The sequence below is a fragment of the Antechinus flavipes genome, chromosome X (assembly GCF_016432865.1).
Source record: "Antechinus flavipes isolate AdamAnt ecotype Samford, QLD, Australia chromosome X, AdamAnt_v2, whole genome shotgun sequence".
Classification (NCBI taxonomy): Eukaryota; Metazoa; Chordata; class Mammalia; order Dasyuromorphia; family Dasyuridae; genus Antechinus; species Antechinus flavipes.
Genome location: NC_067404.1, coordinates 82,113,221 through 82,137,258, shown reverse-complemented (window position 1 = coordinate 82,137,258; position 24,038 = coordinate 82,113,221).

The following is a 24,038-nucleotide window of genomic DNA, read 5'->3' as shown; positions in this document are numbered from 1 at the left end:
ACTGGTGCTGTCATTGTTTTCCGCCACCTGTCTCTCATCTGGCTGCTCTGAAAGGAAATAGGATCTGCTCTGAGGCCGCTTGGCAATTGTCGCCTAGTAGCTAGAGGGGAAAGGGATTTGGGGGGCCCTGAAAATAACTCTTGAGCCAGCCAGCTCCAGGGGCGATAGGAGAAGGCTCTGGAGGAGCTGAGGATGGGGAGGGGTTGAGGGGGAATGTTCCCAGGCGTCAGCGGCTCCTATTTCACTAGGGCCTTAGGTTACGGTAGTGGTTCCCAAGCTCTTTCCTTTCAGTAGCCCTGCCTGCCTCAGAAACTGTGCCAGGCTCAGCATTCCCATTTTACAGATGAAGAAGCTGCTACTCCGAGACAGTGAGTTAGCGTCCAGTAAAAGAGCAGATCTGCCATAGGAAAGCCGGTGTTGCGACTTGAGTCCTTCTCACTTGACTCCTGCTCCATTTCAAAGTGGGAAAAGGCCCCAGTGCCATAGATCTCCCCAACCCCAAGGAGAGATGGGAAGCAGAAACCACCTGGCTGCCTCGGCCTCAGTCTGGTTTTTAGTGGGCGCTCTGGACTTGACGAATGAATGAGTCAGACCACATGGGCCGGGGAGAAGAGGCTGGAAGGGAACGCAACTTAGTCTAGTTTGGAAAGTCTGGAATAAGTCACAAATGGCCCAGGTCAGCCCCAGTTCCAGTTTGGTCCCCGCCCCAACTCCTCCATTCACCATCAGGGATTATGGGGGCTTCTAAGTCTCTGGTGCTGAGTATCCTGATCAGATATCCTACTGTGTACAAGGCAGCCTACTAGGGAGGGATGATACAGAGATGAGTGACCTTTGACCCCAACTCTTGGTCACATGAGGCTCATGGCTTAGCAGAGGAGGCAGCAGAGCACTGAACTTGGGGTCAGGAGGACCTGGGTTCAAATCTCATCTTAGACTGGGTTCTATGACCCTGGGCAAGTCACTTGACCTCTCTGTGCCTGTTTCCTCATCTGTGAATTGAAAGGATGGGCCTTGATGATTTGCAATGATCTTTCCAGCTCTCTATGATCAATAAAAATGACCTTAAGTGATTAAGTGCCAAAAGTCAAATGCCAAACTAAGAAACCCAGACTTTATTCGTTTGCAGGAGAATGAGATTGGACAGCTGGGTGGGGCTACAGTGGATAGAGCACCAGCTCAGGTCCCACAGTCAGGAGAAACTGAGTTCAAGTCCTGCCTAAGGCACTTCCTAGCTATGTGACCCCAAGCAAGTCACTTCACCCTGTTTGCCTCAGTTTCCTCATCTATAAAATGAGCGAGAGAAGGAAATAGTGAACCACGCCAGTATCATTACCAAAAAACTTCCAAATGGGGTCATGAAAAGCCAACCATGACTAAAATGACCTAACCCTAGAAGTGTAACAAATGCCTACTATATACCAGGCAGATTGCCAAAGCCTCAGGGATGCAAAAGACTTGAACAAAACACTTGCTGCTCTCAAAGAGCTTCCATTTCAACATGAGAATGGCCAGAGAGAGATGGAGACAGGAGACATTTAAGAAGCAAAATCTCCAAATCTGGGCACAATTTTTCAATGAGCCCCTGCTAGGTCTTGTCCTAAGGACTCATTGGTCTATAGTTTGCAGATCCCCCCCCCCTTTTCCATGTGGGGGAAATTGGGATTTTCAGTTCTACTAATATTCTCCAGTTTTGAAAAAAGAAAAAGTTCCCCGATAGCAGCCGCTCCAGAGGTGGGCTCCCACACCCCTGTTCTTCCACAGGCTGGGCTGCAGCTTCTCTAGGCCTGGGCTCTCTTTCTATCTTCTCATCACCTTGGAGTCACCCTTTAGGTTCCTCCTCGAAGGGATGGCAGTTCTTAAGATTGATGAGGAATCCCACCCTATCATAAAGCTTAATTTTCATTGGCTCTTCAAGAAAGAGATGAACTTCTGGAGGATCCCAGGAAAGTATCTTCCTCTAGGCAGTCTGATTAAACATCCAGGACACCCAAAAATAGCAGCAAAGCATTTATGTCAGGGAATAGCACCTTGACCTTCGGTCCAGACTGCTTTGCTGTTATGACTCCCTTCTCATACCTGGGCTGCAAATGAGAAAGTGGGATGAGGGGATCTCCAGGGCCCTTTTCCACTGGCAAGCCTTCTCTTCTATTCTAAAATCCTTTCTAGCTTGGGCTTTATTTGTTGTAAGGTATGACACAGTTTGGGCCTTCTCACCTGTAGGGTTCCTTCCCGCTCCAACAAACTGGACTTCCACCATCCTGTCCTGTGGCCCCTTCTCACTCCACCATTCTGTGCTGTGTCCTGAGCTCTGAGACACTCTATCTGGTGTCCCCTCCTGCATCTGATGTTCCATTTTGGGCAGGCCCCTCCACAACTGGACAACCTCTGTTCAAAGGTCCTTCCTACCTCTGACATGTCATGGTCCATGTCTGATTAATGACTGAGGGCCATCTCTTATCATTTAATTCAGAAGGAAGGGCAAAGAAATATCTCTTTCGGCTCTGCCAGCCCTGCCTGTGTGGACTCCCTGCAGAGACCTTCAATTTGCCTGCCTACCCCAAAGGTCAAAGTCCAGAACTGAAGCTGGGAGCCTCCTTTAGGGCTCCCCTCACCATGGAGCCTCTCGCTGGCTGGCACCCCGTCCCTCAGCGCTCACCTGCTAGTGGCGCTTCCCGGGGAAGGCGTTCCTATGGCTTGCAACAATGCACCCTGCTGGGCGAGAAGCGAGGGCGCTGCTGAGTCAGGCACAAGCCCCCACCCACATCTCCTGGCTTCAGCTTCTCCTTCCCCTGACCCTTATTTGGGACTCAAGTAGGGGCCAGGAATAGGAGACGAAGGAAGGGGGGGAGGAGAGGGAAGGGAAGGAAGGAAAGAGAAGTAATTTTAGAGCACAGGCTATTCTCGGGAAAGTTCAGGGGGCTGGGTGGGGTAGTGGAAGCTAAGAGTCACGAGCAGTGAGAAGGTGGCCTATGGGCAAAGGATGCCCAAGGGCGGGGCCGTGCTAAGAGAGGAGCAGGTGTTTGTGGACATATCTGCTCCCTTCTTAGATGCTAAGCTCCTCCAGGCCAGGGACTGCTGCCTTATGTGGCCGGGACACCCCCTGACACCTGGCACATACAGTACTCAGCACGTAGGCCATGTCCAATTCACGTCGGGTGAGTTGCATGGAAACAATGTGGCCCAGAATGGCCCTGCCCCCTTCCCTCAGCAGCTAATCCATTTACCAGCTTTACTCTCGGGAAGAGACTTAGCGCCAGGGTGAGAAGGTGTGCGAGGCGCCCAAGGTACTCAGCAGGAGACACTTATTAATGTAACGCTTAGAAAAGCCATCAATTTTTGTGCCAGAAAAACGAATTTTCCAGGGCCCGTGTGTGTTAGCTGTTAATCCTGACAGCTGCCATTGGCAGTGGATTGACAGTTTACCAAGTGCCTTCCAAAGAGTATCCCAGTTTAGCCTTACAGTGGCCCTTAGGGAAAAGAAATGGGCAGGCCGCTGCCTCCTCCTCCTCCTCCTCCTCCTCCTCCTCCTCCTCCTCCTCCTCCTCCTCCTCCTCCTTCTCTTCCTCCTCCTTCTCCTCTTCCTTCTTTTCCTCTTCGTCCTCCTCCTTCCTCTTCCTCTTCCTTCTCCTCTTCTTCTGTCTCTTCCTCTTCTTCCTTGGAGCCTGATGTTCAGAGAAGTTAAAGGACTTGCCCTCTAGTTTGAAAATGGAGCCAAGGCTCAAAGCCAGTGATTCTGCCTTCTGGGTTCCCTCCATTCTTGCTGAGTACTACGCTGAAAGCTTGAAGACCCAGAGAACCTGTAACATGTCTTGTGGGGAGACTCAGGACCTTGGCACAGGCTGCATAGATGCCTTGCCCTGTCCGTGCCCAGGGATCATCCTTCAAATTCAATTGGATTTGCTCCAACAGCAGTTCCCACGTCCCAGGAGCACTTGCCCCATATCCTCTGGCAGAACCTTTGGTATTGGGAAAGTTTTCTTCCCCACCATGCCCAGGAGCTCCCTGGACACCAAGAGGAGAACTGAATTCACTGTACCAGAAACTACTTTCAGGTGTTTGGGAGGAAGAGCCAAGAGATGAAATCAAACCTCCTGGGCTCCTGCCTTAAATCTTTATAACTCTTTACAATTTACAGAGACATGCCACAAAGCAAATCCCAGGCAGCTGTCCTCAAAATGACCCTAGGAGGAAGTCTGGGGTAGGGGCCCAGACTCATTTAGTACATGAAGAAAGGGTGCTTGGCAGAGAAGTGCATGTGATGGTGGAGAGAGAGAGTGTGTGGGCTTCGGGGTGTGAACACTTGGGCCTTGGACTCGGGTCTTGTCTCCGGTAAATCCCTTCGGTTCTTTTATCCTCTGTGAAATGGGGAGGGGGGAGGAGGATGGGACTCACTCATGTTGGAAGTCACTTCCAGCTCTTTCTGATATCCTAGGATCCAATGACTTGTCAAGTCACTTCCTGGCAGAGGCAGCGTTGGAACTCAGCCCCATCTCTCACCTTCTTCAGGAAGAGGACCACTGGATTACATGCCAGGCTTTTGGGTGGGGTCTTCTATTCTCAATGGCTCCTTGATCAATAAATGCCGATTCCCTCGAGACAAACTCTCTACCAGGAGGCCAACCATCCAAAAGCCCAACATACAAACGCCTCTTCTCCCAGCATCCTCTTCCCCAAGTCTAGATGTGGCACTAGCTCCCAAAGGGTGAAGGCCAATACTCCTCAAGCTTTTTCAGCTCTGTATCATGGTTACCCAAGAAGGGCAGGAACCCCAGGCAACAGAAAGTGGCTCTGGGCACTCATCCTAATTCAGTAAACTGATCGATTTGAGAGATGCTGGGCTACCTCATTACCAGTTCCTACTGCATTAGAATGGGAATTCCTATTTTAAGCAAAGAAAGAAAGGAGGGGAAAGTAGCAGTTCTAGCCTGGCTCTGGAGGTGGTGATGAGCTAACAAATCATTCCCCCGTCCCTGGCCAGACAGATCTGCAAAGCTGACAAATGGTCAGGAGCTCAGCGGGCCTGCCCCACATACAAAAGCCATGCCATTTCCTTTGGTTTATCTTGTGGCCGTGTGAATATTTCAGCTGACATTCAGACTGAGTTCTCAAGTAGTTTCCTAGCAAGCCGATGGTTTTTCCATCCAGTTTCACCAGTCTACACTGTCTACCCAATGAATAGGACCAATATGGTAGAGCTCACTTTATGGGCAAAGAGAGGGAAAAGCTTTGAAAGCACTGGCCCAGGGTTCTGGCCAAGAGCCTCCACCGGAAGGTGGCAGAATCACTAGGGCATTCACCTAATTTGTCAAGTCTGATCGTGGCAACAGTGGGGGGCCCGGGAAATGACCCAGTCTTGGACCTAGAAGAGCCATGCTACCAAGTTTGAGAACAAGGATGGCTATACTTGATGGTGGCTGAGAAGGATGGATGGGGAAGGGAAACGAGGAGAAGGGAGTGCCCGCCTTCCAGGCATGGCAAGCAAGCCAAATCATGGATGCAGGAAACAGTTGATCAGGGGCCAACCAGGGAATAAATCAGGTGTAAGGAGGCTACAAAGGTAAGATGAGAATAAGTAACGAAGGGCTTTTAAAGTCAGGATGGTGGGGAACCATTACACTTGTGATGTGATCCTCCTGGTGCTTTAGAAAGGTGGTCTGCAGAGCTGACTGAAAGAGGGACTGGGGTAAAAAGAAACTGAGGCAGGGAGACTGACCGGAAGGCAGTAGGCATGAGGTGTCGCAGGGTGATAGAGTGGAGAGAACATATTGAAGAGCTATTGTGAAGGCAGAAATGACAAGACTTGGCGTTGCATTGGATCTGTGGAGGGAGTACCAGTGAAGACCAGAGGATGCTACTGAGCCTGAGCGACTTGCAGGATGACGGGTCCCTTGACAGCAATCGGGAAGTTGGAAAGAGAAGAAAGTTTGGAGGGAAAGACAGAGTTTAGTTGGGGCCATGCTGAACTTAAGATCCCCCTATTCCATTGGTGGGAGAGCAGCTCATCCAGCTTTGGAGCCCACCTCTCACCGGACTCTCACTCCGAGAAGCTGTAGCCTGGACAGGGGCCACACCCTGGTAAAACTGGACAGGTGGGTTAAACCAGGATGAGGGCAGCCAACAAGCCTCAAACCCATCATTGGAGTTAGAGGGCATGTGAAGACTTCAGCCCGGCAGAATGGATAGACGAGAACAGCTTGTTCCAACAGTCATGAAGGTGGCTGAAGAAGGCACCGTGGAACAACACTCAGAGCTTGGTCAGACGCCAGTGATCCCAAGGTCATCCCCTGCATCCCAGGCCATCGTCTGGCATCCTGACTTTGGTCTTGCCACTGGACATCTAGTTCTCTGGTAGAGAGAGCGACTCCATCTCGCTTAAATCCAGTTCACGAACAAGTCAAGCTATCATCCCATGGTGTCACCGGTTTTCAAAAATGAAGGACAAACAACAATTCCAACAGGTGAGATGCCTAATCAGAGACTATGACCCCTCACATCCCCAGGCAAATAGAAATGCTCCCTAGTTATGGCTCTGTGTGCTATGAGCAGGCAGTAATAACTGGTGAGGGACAAGGGGGAGGGAGCAGTGTGAGAGAATCTTCTTCCATATGAAGGCTTGAAGATTGGAGACCATTCCCCCTCCCCATTCCCTCTTGGAAGGGTCAAAGCCATTTCTGGTTCTGCTCCTAGACTCCAGGGATATAAATAACTACTGGGGAAATAATCCGGATGGAAGGGATGGAGGGAGAGGGAGGGAGAGTCTGAAATGCTGCAACTGTAGAATCAGATTACTTGGAAAATCTGGGAATGGAATTTCTAGTGTCTTTCCAAAAGTTTATCAGAGGCCTTGGTGATCATGGCGATTTAGGATTTTTTAATCATGGTGGTTTTCTAAATTATGAATAAATGCTAATAAGTTTAAAAAAACAAAGCAATCTCATATTCTAGGAGGTTTAAGTATAACTTCTATTTAAGGCCCTAAGTATGGGCGATGGTCGGTGCCATATGGAGATGGTCTGGAAACCCTGGCTGTCTTTCACAGGTTTGCCAAATTTTTCGCCACTAGTATTGGATCTTGCTTTGATTCTTTAGAGATAGTGTGTTTTGTGATTTGAAGCTACACAGTATTACTGGGAAAATGATGGTGTAACAAAGGCAGGTTTTTATAGCAGAGAACAGTCTGAGGGGAGGTGACATTTGAGACCGCTGCAGTTTGCTTTTTTCTCATTCAAACCCGTCCACTGTGTGTGGCCACGGAATGTGTACTATGTACGGACGGACTGACTGGATGAGCAAGCCATCCAACTACACGGTCTGTACTCTGGACAAGAGGTTGGGCTTTAAAAATATCTTCCAATGGGAATTGTTAAGCTGAGCTATCTTGAGTGGTTATGAATCAAGTTTGTAATTCATTAATGTGGAGAACTTCCTAGTATGGAAACTCTCTTCACCTGTGCAGAAAAGAGACTTGCCTCTAGCTTAAAAGTATTAGACATATGTCTGGGGGACACTGCAAGCATCATTATGTTGCCTGTGTCAGAAATAGGACCTGAAACTTTGTTGTTCAATCAAAACTGACTCTCTGTGACCCCGTGCTCTCCACTGTCCATGGGGTTTTCTTGCCTAGGATCCCAGTGTAATTGGCCATTTCCTTCTCCTGTAGATTAAAGCAAATGACCTGCTCAGATTCACACAGCTAAGTGTGAGAGGCTGGATTTGAATCCAAGTCTTCCTGACTTGGAGCCTGGCACTCTCTCCACTGTGTCTCTAGTTCTGAAATAAGATGACATAAGTCATTACATAAGTAATGTTTCTGGACATTACCAACAAAGTCCAGCAAGAAGAGAAAAAGAAATTATGTAATAACAACTGATAGTATAAAATACTTGGGAATTTACCTGCTGAGACACACACGGGAACTCTATGAACACGGCTTCAAAACACTTTGTACGTAAATAAAGCCATCTCAAAAATTGGAGAAAAAGGAATTCCTTACGGGGGGCGGGGCAAGTCAGTATAATAAAGATGACAATACTGCTTACATTCATTTAGTTGTTCAGTACCGCGCTATCCAGCCTACCAAAGGATCACTTGATAGAGCTAGAAAAAAATAACAAAATTAACGTGGAAGAACGAAAGGTCAAGAATCTTGAGGGAATCAATGCAGAACATTGGGAAGTGGGGGGAAAAGGGGAGCCAATGGTCCCAGACCTCAAAGTGCATTAGAAAGCAGTCATTCTCCAAATACTTTGGTACTGGATAAGAGAGAGCTTGATCAGTGGAATAGATTCGTTCAGTCACTTCAGTCCTGTTTGACTCTTCCTGAACTTACCTGAGGTTTTCTTGGCAAAGACAATGGAGTGTTTTGCCATTTCCTTCTCTAGATCATTTTACAGATGAGGAAACAGAAGTAGGGTGAAGTGACTTGTCCAGAGTCACAGGTTGTAGGATCTGAGGCTGAATTTGAACTCAGCTCTTCCTGACTCCAAGTTCAGCTGTCTTAATTGCAGCACCACTTAGCTATCTCCAATCTGGTGCTCTTAACTTTAAGGTCAGCTCTTTACCCACTGTGTCAGGCTGCTTTCTGACTCAAAATATTTAAGTCAGTCAATCAGTCAATAAATATTATGCATATACCATATGTCAGGAACAAGTCCTAGGAATACAAAGAAAGGCAAAAGCCAGTGCCTGTCCTCCCAATCTATCAGGGGAGATGATAAGCCAACACATACGTGCAAACATGCTGTATCCATGATAAATGGGCAAAATGAGCAGAGGGAAAGCACTAGAATTAAGTGCTGGGAAAGACTTCCTGTAGAAGAGGGGATTCTGGTTGGTATTTGGAAGAAGCTGGGGAATAGGAGGCAGAGATAGGGAGGAGAGTATCACAAGGAGAGTTGAGAGATCATGGGTCTTGTATAAGATACAAGAAGGCTGGATATAGAGGGAGGGGCTCAGTTATGAAGGGCTTTGAATGAAAAGTTGAACATTTTATAGTTGATCCTGTAGGTGACAGGGAGTCACTGGAGTTTAACGAGGAAGGGGATGAGAAGCTTTGGGAAAATCACTGCGGTGGCTCAATGGAAGACGGAGGACAGACTGAAGTGGAGAGGGAGTAGAGGCAGGCAGAACCATAATAGGGGTGAGGTGATGAGGATCTGTCCTAGCAGAGGGGCTGTGTCAGAGGAGATATGAAAGATGTACTATCAGAGGAGTGGGTGGGCTGGCTGCATATCAAGAGCAGGTGGTCTGCCTGAGGGTGTCACTGAGACCCAGGGAATGTTTGGAGAAAAAGGCTCCCAGTACGGTGGATAAATCCTTAATGGAAGAGAGATGAAGGACTCATAAAAACAATTGCATGGGATGAGATGATGAAGATGGTTATGTTCTCCCCCAGATGAGCTCATGAAACCACTGTTGATATTATTGCTCCACCAGGAAAGTCTGGCCTAGAAGAAAGAGTCAGAGGAGAAGCTGACTTAAAATGGCACTGTAGTAGGAAGAAGTCAACCCTAGTCTTTTCACCAAGATCTAGAAAATGTACCCGACTGAGTCCCAACTGAGAATAAGTCTCAGTGAGTCATTTTTTCCTGCCCAGGTTGGAACAGGGAGGAAGACTGAGAGGTTTGTGAGCACAAGGGGAAGGACTGTGTCCAGGGCAAATAGAGGTCCAAGATCCGGGATAGAAGAGCCTACACTTGTGCAGAGGGCACGAACAGGTGTCAAGTGGCAGCTCTGTTGGTCATTGCCCAGTTCTGGGTCACAGATCCAGGGTGGACTGAGGAGGGGACCGGCCCTTAAGGGTGCTATTCCAGGCTAAGGTGTGGCTGTGGGCTCTGAGCTGCTCTCTGAACCAGATATAAGTTCACAAGCAAACAGAAGCTCTTTGGCTTGGATCCCAGGAGCAGAGAGGGGTCTCAGCTCCAGCCTGCAGCCCAGGCTAAAGCCTGCAGGAATAAATAGGACAGGAATCCCAGACCAAAGGGGAGCCTGCAGTTCTGTCTCTCTGGACCTGTAGAGCTTTCCAATTGGCTGATAGTGGCTGAATCCAGCAAAACTATAGGAATTTCCAACCTGGGGCTAAACAGCAGAAGTGTTGTGTAGCTCCAAACCCATAACAGGAACTTGCAGAGATCAGATTAAAAGGGCAGTGATGAGACTGAGTTAGAGCACTGAAAGTTTACGTATCCCCAGGCTGATCAGTCCTTGAGATCCTAGAATAACACAATATTCAATACCTCTAAGCAAGCAACAGGATGACGCAAGAAAACAAAAGTTCAACTGAGACATTTCACTCAGAAGGGCACAGTCTAGCTTTAATGTAAAACATGAAGTCGAAAAGTAGGTTATAACAATGAGCCAATGAAAAATAGAATCCCATCATAAAAAAGCTATTGTGGTGGCAGGATACTCAAGACACAAACCCTATAGAAGGGAATGACTCCTAAATATCCACAAGCAAAGCCTCCAAGAAAAACACAATTTGGCCACAAGTTGGGTCAGAATTCCTGGAAAAGATGAAATAAAAGGTTTTTTTTTTTAAATAGCAAAAGTGATGTCAAAAAACAAGTGATAATACCAGAGAAAACATGGGATAAGAAATGAAAGTTATGGAAGAAAGATATGAAAAAAAGAATTATCAATTTGCAATAAGAGAGACAAAATCTTACCCAAGTGGAAAAAATCAGAATTGATAATAATGAGAATAGAGCCAATGACTCCATAACATAACAAAAAACATTCCAAAACAGTTAAAAGACTGAACAAAACTCCCAGAAGACAATATAAGGTACCTTACAGCAAAACCAACTGATATGAGAAAAGAGATCAACAAAAGATAATTGAAGAATTATTGGATTATGATAAATGTGGAAATGTGTTTAGAAGAATCGCACATATTTAATCTATATTGGATTACTTGCTGTTTAGGGGAGGGGGAAGTTGGGGAGGGAAGTAGAAAAATTTGGAATGCAAGGTTTGCAAGGGTGAATATTGAAAACTATCTTTGTATGTGTTTTGAAAAATAAAAAGCTATTATTAAAAAGTAAAATAAAAAGAATTATTGGATTAAAGTCAGTTCCCTATTAGTATAAATAATTAATATCCTGAAGTAGACACCTTATTCAAATTCCCACTGCAAACTTCATTGTTCCATTGACTTGGAAAACCAAGTTCAATATTTTATATAATTATAACTTTGAGTAGTGCAAATTCAAATACGTATGACCACTTCCGAGAATCCTTTGTTCACATGCATCAAGATGATCATGACCCAGACTCATAAAAGAAAGTAGATAACATATTTCCAAAAAATCATGAAAACTTTCAGAAATGTCCATCAAAATCTAGAGCTTTAAAGTAAAAGGAAAAAAAAAATACTACAAGCAGTCAGAAAGAATTCAAGTACTGAGGTGTCATAGTCAACACATGGTTTAGCAACCATTACTTTGAAAGAGTGAAGATCTTGGAATATGATAGTACAGAAGACAAATATACACAGGCTTATAACAAAATACAGTTACCCAACAAAACTGATTATAATCCTTCAGGGGAAAAATGGATTTTTAATAAAAGAGAGGACTTTCATGGATTCCTGATGGAAAGACCAGAGCTGAGCACAAACTTTGAAAACACAAACACAGAAGTTAGGAGAAACACAAAAAAGAAAAATAATAGGCTAAACAAAGACAAACTGTTTACAGTCTAATATAGGGAAATGATTCATAAATCCCCTCAGAACTTCGTTATCAGGGTAATTGAGGAAATCTAATTAGACAGAGGCCCTGGGAATGATTCTGTTTTATCTTAATGATTTTAAAAGAAAGATGGAAATAGAGAAGAAGAGGATTACATGAAGAGGGGCTGGAAGAAAGGAAGAAGGAGGATGGAGAGAAGTGTTGTACTTAATTGTCTAAACAAACAGGAAGAAAAGGATGGAGGAGGAGTAAATGACACTTGATCCCCCTCATCTGAACTGTCTAAAGGAGAGAAGAATATATACATCATTGAATATAGAATTACATTTTACTCAACAAAAAACAAGGAGGAAAGTGGGGAATATACAGGGAGGGTATATTAAGAGAAGGAAGAATAATCTTAGGCAAAGGAAACTCAAAAAGGGGATGGGAAACAAAGGAAATGAAAAGTTAAAAAAAATAGGATGAAATCAGCTCCGATAGATCAGTGATGAATAGAATGAGCTACACCCAGGGAAAGAACTCTGGGAGATGACTATGAACCACTACCTAGAATTCCCAATCCCTCTATTTTTGTCCACTTGCACTTTTGATTTCCTTCACAGGCTAACTGTACACTATTTCACAGTCCGACTCTTTTTGTACAGTAAAATAACTGTTTGGACATGTATACATATATTGAATTTAACTTACACTTTAACATATTTAACATGTATTGGTCAACCTGCCATCTGGGGGAAGGAGGGAAAAAGTTGGAACAAAGGGATTTGCAACTGTCAATGCTGAAAAATTACCTCTGCATATATTTTATAAATAAAAAGCTATAATAAAAAAATAGGATGGAAGGAAATACACAATTAACAATCATAATTGTCAATGAGAATGGGATGAATTCACTGCTAAACTAGAGAGAATAGTTGAATGAATCTAAAAAAAATCAACAATATGCTATTTATAAGAAACAGACTTGAAAAGAGGATGATGTACACAGAATTACAATGAGGGCTAGAAAAAGCTATTCAATTTTCACTGAAGCAAAATAGTCTGGGATTGCAACCATGACCTCAGACAATATAACAACAAAAATTACATTAAATTAAAAGAGAAAACGGGGAAATGGCATTTTGCTAAAAGATGCCATAGACACTGAATTAATATAAATACTAAACACATAACGCACCAAATGCCATTCACATTTCAGAATTAGAATTTGGTGAAAGTGGATCTCGAGCTCCTCAATACCTTCACTCGCCACATTTTTATCTCTTCCTCTCTGTCAGTGGCCATCCCCCATTGAGTCCTCAATCCTGAATACTCTACCTTTTCCTGTGCAGGACCAGCGACCAAATCTAGGGGTTTTCTTTGCAACAGCATCTCCGAAATCCACATATTCCTATCTGTCTCCACTGTCTCATTGCTGCTTTCCGCCTCCTCCCTCTTAAGCTGCAGTGCAATGCATTTTTCTTGCCCATCACTTCCATGTTCTCTATTCCAACTTCAGAATGCTATACATATTTTAATAATAAAGACACTAGCTGACATCAATGCCCTTTCTAAGCATCTCACTTGGGTTTCCAGATCCCATTGTGCTTTGTTATTCGTGTTTTGTAAATGAATGAACCAAGGCATAGGAAGGTGAAGGGGCTCAGCCATGGTCACAACTACCATTTGTCAGAAGCAGGATTCGAATCCTGAGTCCAGCTACCTTAATGTAGTTTCTTCCGAAATAAACACAAACGTGCACTTGACCACTGCCTTCCAAAGCAGCTGCCAGCCACACTGTACAGTCTGGCTTTTGCCTCTTCTTCTACAACAAGCTCCTTTTTAGGTGTGTTCACTGAACCTGGGCTCCATCACTCTCATCTCCCCGAGCCTAGGTCCCTAGCGTCTGGAATTGCACACAACACCCCCTGTTTTGCAGCCTTCCCATCTTATTTTTGAAAATTTTTTTGAGGCTTTTATGTTTTATAATCACTTTCCAAAATCTTCCCACACGTTACCACACTGAAGGGAAAATAAATCCTGTCAGATAGGATATGCAACATTCCACACCCACAGCCAGCATTTCTCTAATAAAAGTTAGAAGGTACACTTCCTTATCTCTTCTGAGGGAACAACTTGGTCATTATTGTAACAACTATGTCCTTTTCCTTCTTCAAATGCAAATGCAGGCCCACTTTCTTCCTGATTAATTACTTCTAGCCCATCACAAGATCAGTACCTTCTCCCTAAGACAGATTGTCCATGTAAATTCCCATAGGTTTCAAAGGATTTACAAAATTGTACATTTGCTTCTCCCAAGGAATTGGAAAGGCTTGATGCCAGAGACAAGGTCTGATCACCAACATCAACCCTTCTCCTCCCCAGCCCATCCCCGGTCCCTTTACTGTTTACTCCCTGAATTTGATTTTTGTTATATCCCATCTTTTGCTCCCCTGAAGTTGACAGCACTTCGGATAAGAAAGAAGAGAAGAGAGAGCAGAGGATGATGGAGCTGTGAGATCCACTGAAGGTGAAAGGAATCATTCCCCAAAGGCCCTATTGACAGCCACAGGGTTTTAGTAGGTGACCAACCAAACCCAAGGCCACTTAGCTGCTTTACTAGCCATCTGGGCTGCTTCTGCTCCTCTAGCTGTCCCCCTCGGCCTCCACAACGTTTAGGGGTGCACTCTGGCATTTGTGAACCGATGGATTATTTTTCTGAGTGGCCAAAAGACTTGAATCTGAAATTTGGATTCTCTTGGCCTGTCACTCTAAAGGACAAATACAAGTTGTGTTAATGAGTTTAAGTTATTATTTTTTTGATGACGCAGCTGTTTTGTCAATAGGAAATGATGGGGGAAGAAGAGGAGAAGATTCTTCTTCTTCTTCTTCTTCTTCTTCTTCTTCTTCTTTTTCCTCTTCCTCCTCCTCCTCCTCCTCTTCCTCCTCCTCCTCCTCCTCCTTCTTCTTCTTTTTAAACAAATTGTGACTACCTGGAAAATTTGTCCCAGAAAAACAGCAAGTGGTGGTTTAGTAGACTATAGAGCATGGAGTTAAGGACAAACCATAGGTAAAACACTTGGATTCCTCCTCTTAAGTATCTGAATGTGATCCTTAGGAGGAAAAAAAGTCTAGTAAAGAATATTAATTCTTCATGACCCTCAAACTTGTCCAAATCACACAGCTCTTGACAGTCTGAAGACAGATCATAATACAAGGATCCATTTTGGGTACCTGATTGTTATACACCGAGATCTGGTCCTGAACTTTGAAAGTTAGGATATTTTGATTCAGGTCACCCAGGAGAGATGAGGCTTAGGGACAGAGATTGAGGCTAACCAAGTTCCCATGGAGCACGTTGATTATTCAGAATGAGATCAGATTGGTTTACATTTGATGACAGCCTCTTCCAGGGACCAGAATATTCACCTCTTCCCGGTGGTAACAGTCTCCTGAACCATTCCCTAGTTGCTTTATGAGAAAAAGCAGTTAAATGAACCTGAGATAGAGGTTGGTGGCCTAGTGGCCACGGACAGGCTGAGAGAGTCACTGTTCCAGTCACTAGAATACTCTGGTGTGGCAGCCAGGTGCCATGTTTCTCATCCTCAGACAGTGTTGGATAATCTCAGAAATATCTTTCCTTCTCCGGCCTCCTTTTTTTACCCTTGTCTTCATAAGACTGCCTGCTTCATGACCTGCCAAGTCTAATGCTCTACTTACTATGCCATCTTGCTAACTGATCTCAAAGTTATTTTATCATTATACTTAAGCCATGAATTGTCACCATAACACCATGAAGAACCAGAGTGACAAATACTATCTGTGTTTCTCTCAGAAAGAGAAGGAATAGATGGTAAAGAAAATCAGAGTCATTTGTTCATACCCCATCGCAGGGCTTTTCCTCTGATACTGTCACCACTCTGGTGCAGATCCTTCTCACGTCTGGTGGTTGGTCTCCCCATCTCAAGATGCTCCCCACTGCAACCCATCATCCCCTCAGTTATGGAAGTGATCTTTCTAATGGGCAGGTCTGACCATACCACCTTCCCCTTCCCCATTTAAGAACCAAGAACTTCCCTACTTCAGTGTTGCAGACACCATCAAAAGCAAGAGTTTTTAACATTTGTTTGTGTTCTGGGCCCTATAAAAGTTCAGTGAAGCTTCTGCCCTTTCCTTCTTAGCATAAAATAAAATCCATAGGATTATAAAGGAAACAAACGATTCTGAAAAAGGTAGGGGTGTGTGTGTGTGTGTGTGTGTGTGTGTGTGTGTGTGTGCGCGCGCGCGTGTGTGACAATTAGGGTTAAATGACTTGTCCAGGGTCACACAGCTAGGAAGTATTAAGTGCCTGAGGCCAGATTTGAATAGGTGCTCTATCCATCATCTGGCTGCCCCTTCCCCCATAGATTTTTAAAACAAGTTCACAGATCTCAGGTTAAGAAGTTCTGCTTAAAGAACCCCTGCTTGAAGCCTCTCCATCTTGGGTAGAACCTGTCAGACATTGGAGGAGGACTTTGGCCAAAGAACAGTGAAATGAGTGAGAAACGAGGCAGCAAGTGCAAGGTGATGTCATCTGTGTAGATGGTGGATTTCCCAAGCACTTTAACAACTGATCACTTGGCTCTTAAAAATATTTATAGAGTCCTATAGCATTGGAGCTGAAAGGGATAATGGAGGCCATGTAATCCAATCCAATTGTTGATTAACTACCTATTCTGTGCCACCACTGAGCTGAGCCCTGGGAACACAATGAATAAAAAGCTAGCCCCTGTCCTCAAAGAGCTTAAGTCTTCTATGAGGGAAGGAGGTTAGTATTCCTCCCTCAGCCTCAGAATCAGAGAGAAGACCCAGAGAGATGGATGGGCCTTCAAGGCCTGAGCTAGCAGCCAAGTGCTAAGTGTAGAAGTAATGAGTTGAGACCAAGCAGAGCAGCAGATGCAAAGTGAAGTGGCACCCTATGGAGTGGTACCTTACAAATCTGGAAAATGAGGTTCAGAGTCTGCTTTCAGGCCCAATTTTTCTGACTCTTTTTGTTGTTTATTTTAGTTTTAAAGATGTCTCTCCTCTTCTTTCTATCTCCCCCTCTCCACTGAGAAACAAACTATTGCAAACATGCATAGTCAAGTAAAACAAATGCCTACCTTGGCCATGTCCGTCAAAATCTTACAATGAGTCCCTTATCTCTTTCTTAGGAGATGGAAAGCAAGTTCTATCATGGGTTCTCTGGAATCGTGGCTAGTCATTGCTTTTGTCAAGTCTTTTCAATGTTGTTGTTATTATCTAAATTATTTTCCTGGTTCTGCTCCCTTCATACGAGTCTTCCCAGGTTTCTCTGAAATTATTCCCTTTATCCCCTCTGAGGCTGTGCAAGATTAAGATGGAATTGAGAAATGCTTTAAAAAATAAACATAAAATATGATATACTGTTTTCTTACTGTGATTTTCTTTTTTTCCTTTTCCCCCTGAGGCAATTGGGGTTAAATGACTTGCCCAGGGTCACACAGCTAGGAACTGTGAGGTCAGATTTAAACTCAGGTCTTCCTGACTTCGGGGCTGGGGCTCTATCCACTGCACCATCTAGCTGCTCCTAATTGGTGGTTTTCTATGTCAATATGCTGCCTTTGGTGTTTGTTTCCAGTTGAGTTTAACACCACGGCCTTCTTAAAGCACTATAATATGCATCACATTCATATATCACAACTTGTTCAGCTATTCATGTCTATATAAATATACATAGGTATATGTGCATGTATGTATATACACATATAAAATGTACACACATTTTAGTGGCTGATTCTTTGCTATCAAAAAGAGCTGAGATAAAATTTTTGTATATATGAGTCCTTTTCCTCTTTCTTTGATCTTTGTTGTATAGACCTAGTAGTGGGACACATTAAAGGATCTGCATAGTTTAATAGCTTTTTTGGTGAATAGTTCCAAATTGCTTTCTAGAATGGCTGGTCCTCACCACAGCTCTACCAACAGTGTGTTAATGCACTTGTTTTCCCACAGCCCCTCCAGTATTGTCATTGTTTGGTTAACTTTGCCAATCTGATGGATGTGAAGTGGAACCTTTAATTTGCACTTCTTTCATTGTTACTGATCTAAAACATTTTTTAAAATATGGATAGTGACAGCTTTGATTTAGTTCTCTGAAAACAGCCTCTTTTTATCTTTGACAATGAATAATAATAATAATGATACTGGTAACAATAGCTAACATTATACAGAGTTTACTGTGGGCCAGCCATTGTGTTAAGCGCTTCATAATTATGTCTTTTGATCCTCACAAAAACCCTGGGAAGTAGGTATTACTATTATCTCCATTTTGCAGATATGGAAATGGAGGCAAACAGAAGTTAAATAACTTGCTCAGGGCACATATCTAGTAAGTGGTTGAGGTTAAATTGGAAGTCAAGTCTTCATAATTCCAGGCTGAGGATTTTATACATTATGATACCTAACTACCAACTAAAAATGGAGAGGTGGTTTATTCTTATATATTTAAATCAGCTTCCTATATATCTTAGAAATATACTCTGATATTTTATCAGAGATACCAATTGCAAAGATTTCTCCATACACACATTTACAAGTACTTCTCTTTTCATTTTAGTTGCATTGGTTTGTGCAAAAACTTTTAATTTTTTGTAAACAAAATTGTTCATTTTGCCTTCTGTGATCCTTTCTATCTCTTGTTCACAAATACTTGTCTATTCATAAATGTTTCAGATATTTCTTCTTTTTTTCCTCTAATTTGTTTATGATGTCATCCTTTTTTGTTTAACTCATGAACACATCTGGAGTTTGTCTTGATGGATGGTGTTAATATTGCCCTATACCTAGTTTTTGCCAGACTGCTTTCCAGTTTTCCTAAAAGTTTTTGTTGAATGGCGAGTTCCTGTCCGAAGAGTCAGGATCTTTGGGTTTATAAAACAGTAGGCTACTGTGCTCATTTGCTTCTGTGTATTGTGTGCCTAATCTATTTCATGGGTATCGAGGTGGCATAGAAGAGAGAGCTCCAGCCTGGAGTCAGAAAGAATTGAATTCAAATCTAGACTCAGACACTTACTAGCTGTGTGATCCTGAAAAAGTCACTTCATCCTGCTTGCCTCAGTTTCCTCATCTGTAAAATGATCCGGAGAAGGAAAAGGCAAATCGCTCCATTGTCTTTGCCAAGAAAACCCCAGGTAAGTTCAAGAAGAGTCAGACAGGACTGAAGTGACTGAACAACAAATTTATTCCACTGATCAAGCTCTCTATTTCTTGTCCAGTACCAAAAATTTGGAGAATTACTGCATTCTAATGCAGTTTGAGGTCTGGGACTGCTAGCTCTCCCTTTCCCCCACTTCCCAACATTCTGCATTGATTCCCTTGAAATTCTTGACCTTTTGTTCTTCCAGATTAATTTTGTTATTTTTTTCTACCTCTGTGAAGTGATCCTTTGGTAGGCTGAATGGTATGGTATATTGAACAAGTAAATGAATGTAAGCAGTATCGTCATCTTTATTATATTGGCTTGGCCCCCCCCCCCATAAGGAATTCCTATTTCTCCAATTTTTTAGATAGCTTTTTTTATGCAAAAAGTGTTTTGAGGCTGTGTTCACAGAGTTGCTATGTGTGTCTTAGCAGGTAAAGTCCCAGGTATTTATACTGTCAATTGTTATTTTAAATATAATTTTTCTTCTTGCTAGACCTCTGTTGGTAATGTACAGAAATGCTTATGATTTGTGCCAGCTTATTTCATATCCTACAACTTTGCTGAAGTTGTTAATTGTATTGATTAGTTGTTTAGTTGACTTTCTAGGGTTCTCTAAGTAAACCCTCAGATCTCCAAAAACAATGATTTTGTTTCCTCTTTGTCTCTGCTTATTCCATTTTTTCTTATTAATATAGTTAGCAAGTCAAGTTCTGTATTGAATAAGAGTGGTAATGAGGGATATCCCTGATGTTATTTGAAAGGCCTCTAGTTTATCCTTGTAGATAATGCTGGCTTTTGGTTTGAGCTAGATACTACTTATATTAAGGAAATGTTTATTCTTTTATCATTTTTTTAAACAAGTTATCACAAGTTTTTCCACATCTATTGACATAACCTTATGATTTTTTATTGTTATCATTAATATGGTCACTTCTTTTTGTAATCTTTTTGATAATGAATCAGCCCTGTACTCTTGGTATAAATCCAAGCTTTGTGATTTGTGGCTCTAGTCTCCTTGCTGATTTTTTTTTGCTTTAATATTCTGTTTTGTTTTCCCCTGTATAAGTATCAAAACCATTTTTGTATCATAGAAGAAATTTGATTTCCACCCTGTCCCAGTTTTTCAACTATTTTAGGTAATACTAGAATTAATTATTCCTTAAAAATTTCCTTATAAATCCATCTGGACCTGTTTTTCCCCTTATGGTATTTATATTTGCTTTGTTCAATTTCTTTTCCTAAAATTGTATTATTTAAATCCTCTATTTCTTGTTCTGTTCATCTGTGATCCAGGGAACAGAGAGAGCATTGTGTCTGGAGTCAGGAAGACCCGAGTTCAAATCATACCTCAGATAACTATTCATTGAATGTGAGACATTGCCCCAAGTTGTTAATGAGAGAAATAAAAATCAAAACAACTCTGAGGTTTCACTTCACATTCAACTAATCAGATATGATAAAGGGTAGGAATAGTCAATGTTTAAGGGGATGGCAAAAGATAGTTATACTTTGTGGCTTGAAAAACCCAAAAGGTATTAATAAAGACTTTTTAAGATTAAGTTGACAAAGTTGATTGGACTGACCTGACCAAATATAAAAGAAACCTGCAAGAGTAGTGATAAAATTTTCAAGGTACTCAGATCAACTCTGAGGTTATCCTGAAGAGATATTTTCCATAGAATGGAAAAGAACACAGAACATTAGTATTTAGTATTACCTACTAAAAGGCAATTCAGAACACATCACCAACTAGTGACCACAGGAGGTCCTACTATCATCTCTGGCAAATCTGTATGAGAAAGATTTATGCATGTCATGGAAGGCTTCCTTGATAAAAACATGAGAAAGATGAAGAAAGATTTTTACAAATAATTTTTACAATACATCATATCTTTACTTGCACAGTAGAAGTACAGATATATATTATAAATATATATATGCTGTGTTCATAATTTCTTAAAAATTATTTTTATTGATGTATTCTGTGTTTTACATCATCATAGTTTTTCTCAGTATCTCCTTCCTTCCCAGAGACCTACCCTATAAAACAAGTAATATTTTTAATGATTAAAAAAAAGAAGAGAAAAAAATCAGTATAATTAGTTCAGTGAAAAATTGTGCAAACCTGTCACGTGTAATGCCCATGGCCCCTTTACACCTAGGAAGGAGTTGTTTGAAAGCATCCTTTCCTATCTCTTCATTTGAGTCACTGTTAGTCTGGCTACATTAATTTTTGACTTGCTTATTGACTTGGCTGTCTCCTCTGTCAGAATGGAAGCTCCCTGAGAACAGGTATTGCTCTATTCTTTGTATTTGTTTCCACGCCCACCCACGCCCACCCACGCCCAGCACAGGGCCCAGCTTAGAGCAGGTATCTATATCTATATCTATATCTACTATATCTATATCTATATCTATATCTATATCTAAGTGTTATATTGAAATTAACCTCTAAAAATCCAGTCCTTTCCACAAGACCTACCACAAATGCCCAGTTGGGAGAAGAGAAGAGAAACTGATCTGAGGGGCAGGCCAGAGAATGATGAAACAGTCATCTCTGCCTGACCTGAAGGACAGATGGGTTTGAGGGCACACCTGTGGAACTAAAAGGGGCCTGGGGAAGCCATCGAGTCTTCTGTAGAGGAGGACATTGAGGTCTAGAGAGAGATGAAAGGACTTAGATGAGGTCACAAAGGGATTAAATGGCAAAACTGAGATATGAAGCCAGGCCCCTCTCCCTCTCCATCTTATACAACTGCCTCTTTTGTAAACTAGCTTATGCATTTAATACCAATGGTAGACCTTTCTCCAATTACACAGAAAGTGCCTTGCGCTTGCTCAAAGGATTGGTGACCTATTGCTTGAGTCTTGAGTTATTTTTATTCACACACTCATACACACGCGCACACACACACATGCACACACATGCACACACGCACATGTTACTTCCTCTAAGCCCTGCCAAAAGAGGACACTTTCCTTGCTGTAACTTTGACCCTTCTGGTGTATCATGTGCTGCTTGCCATGGTTACTACTTGTTACTTGGTTTTATAAGGGTGCCCGATCTGTCTGTCTGCCCCTTCTCTTTCCACAGCTGTAGCCCTATACACTGTACTCGGTGCCAGCCTGAGCCAGCCTGGGGGCTAGAACTGAAGGCAGGGCAGGCTGAAGCCCATTTAGGACAGTGGCCTTCATCCCCACAGGCTCAGTTCCTCCTTATCACACATGCAACTGGGGCCCCCTAGTGATCAAAGGACATCCCTGGCCACTGAGGCTGACCCTTTGTTTCTGGTACTTTCCCCTGCATCCCACTACCCAAAAGAACTCGACCCTCACATGTAAGAACATGGACAGAGTCTGATGTTATTCTAGATTTAGAGAAGGATAGTCAGGCTTGGAAAGATTACCCAGAATTACCCAGTTACATGTCAGAGACAGGCACCAAACAGGTTTTTCAGAGCCAAGTCCAGCCTGATGGGTAAGGGCCCCCTGGTACTTCATGTACCTTTTATCCACCCACTGCTAACCAGCACATATGCATACTCCTTGATCATTCCTCTCCTGCTCATGAAGCCTTCCCAGATCTCCCAAGCAGACAATTACTTCCTCCTGTGTCCCCTTTGCACACATTCTGTATTGGATTGTCACTTTGTGCAAGTCTCATCTTCCATACTGGTTTCCAAGCTTCTCGGGGGCTATATAGTATACCCCTCCCATTATCTAATCGTTACATGTCTCTTGAATGGATCTGTCTAACCAGATCCCCTCATGGCACCTTAAAGGGTGGGACGGAATCTTAAAAAACCTTAATTCCTGCAGCATGGTGCAAAACCATGCTCAACTAAAAAAACAGCTTTGAGCCAAATTAGCACTCAATATTAATTGGTTTGATTTCAGAAAACCACCAGGCTATTTAGGTCTAACTGCATATTATAATCTAAAATCTCTCTCTATAGATCATACATGGTTTATTTTGCAGCAGTGATCATTTAAAGCCCCCTCACATTTGTTGAGCATTTTAAGGTTTGCAAAAGGCAGTAAAATATTCTGCACTGTCCTTGTGAATTTATTCCTCATTTTAATTTCCTTTACTCTTCTTCAGGTGACCAGACTTCTGCTAACCAGGAAGCTCTGGAAGAAAGGATTTCAAAGGAGTTTTGAGTAGTTGAGGAATAGTAGATGAACATGGACATGATCATGTAGAACATTTAAGGAAGAATACTGAGAATTTCTGGACCCTGGTGGCCAAGTCCCATTCATTCGTGAACATGCAAGTTCCAAATGCTCCCAAAGCAGTATTCACCTTTGTTAATAACTCTATTAAGTGGTCGATTCAGCCAGAATCTAAAGGTTATTTGTTGCTGCTAGAAAGCATCGCACCATCATCCAAGGGCTTATAATCTGAAGGTCAGTGTCATCACATCAGCTTGTAAAAGTGAACCAAACCAACATGAGATCATTGCATAATGGCAATAATTGTAAATACAACTGCAGTTATATTCAGGAAGCATCTAAATAGTGAGGGCCCTCTTCTTGTTTCCCTTTCTACAATCTTACTTGGTGAACTAGCTTATCAGTTCCCACAGTTTCAATTTTCCAATGTCAATGCAGATGACTCAGTTCTGCTTTTCCAGCCTTTACATCCATCTGCTGACCTTCAGCTTCACATCCCCAAATGCCTTTTAGATTTCAAGAACTGGATGTTCCATGGACATCTTAAAGTCATCATGTCCAAAATCGAATTCGGTATCTTTCCCCCCTTCTTAATTTTCCTATTACTCTTCAGAGTACCACCATCCTTCCAGGCTCACCCCACAAATGTCACCCTCAGCTCTTCTTCCTCTTTCATTTCTCCACTTCCAATCAATGACCAAGTCTACGAATTTCTACTTTCATAACATTTCTTGTCTATTCTCTCTTCTCTCCTCTTGCACTGATGCCATCTTGGTACAAGAAGCTTTTACCACCTCATTCCGAGACTATTCCAATAGCCTGATGGTGAGTCTGCCTGCTTCAAGTGTCTCCCACTGCAGTCCATCCTGCTGCCGAGGTGATCATCCTACCATAGAGGTCTGACCGCACTATTCAATAAACTTCAATAGATTCCTATCAACTCCAGGATCAAATAAAAAATTGGTTTTCAGAGCTCTTCATCAGCT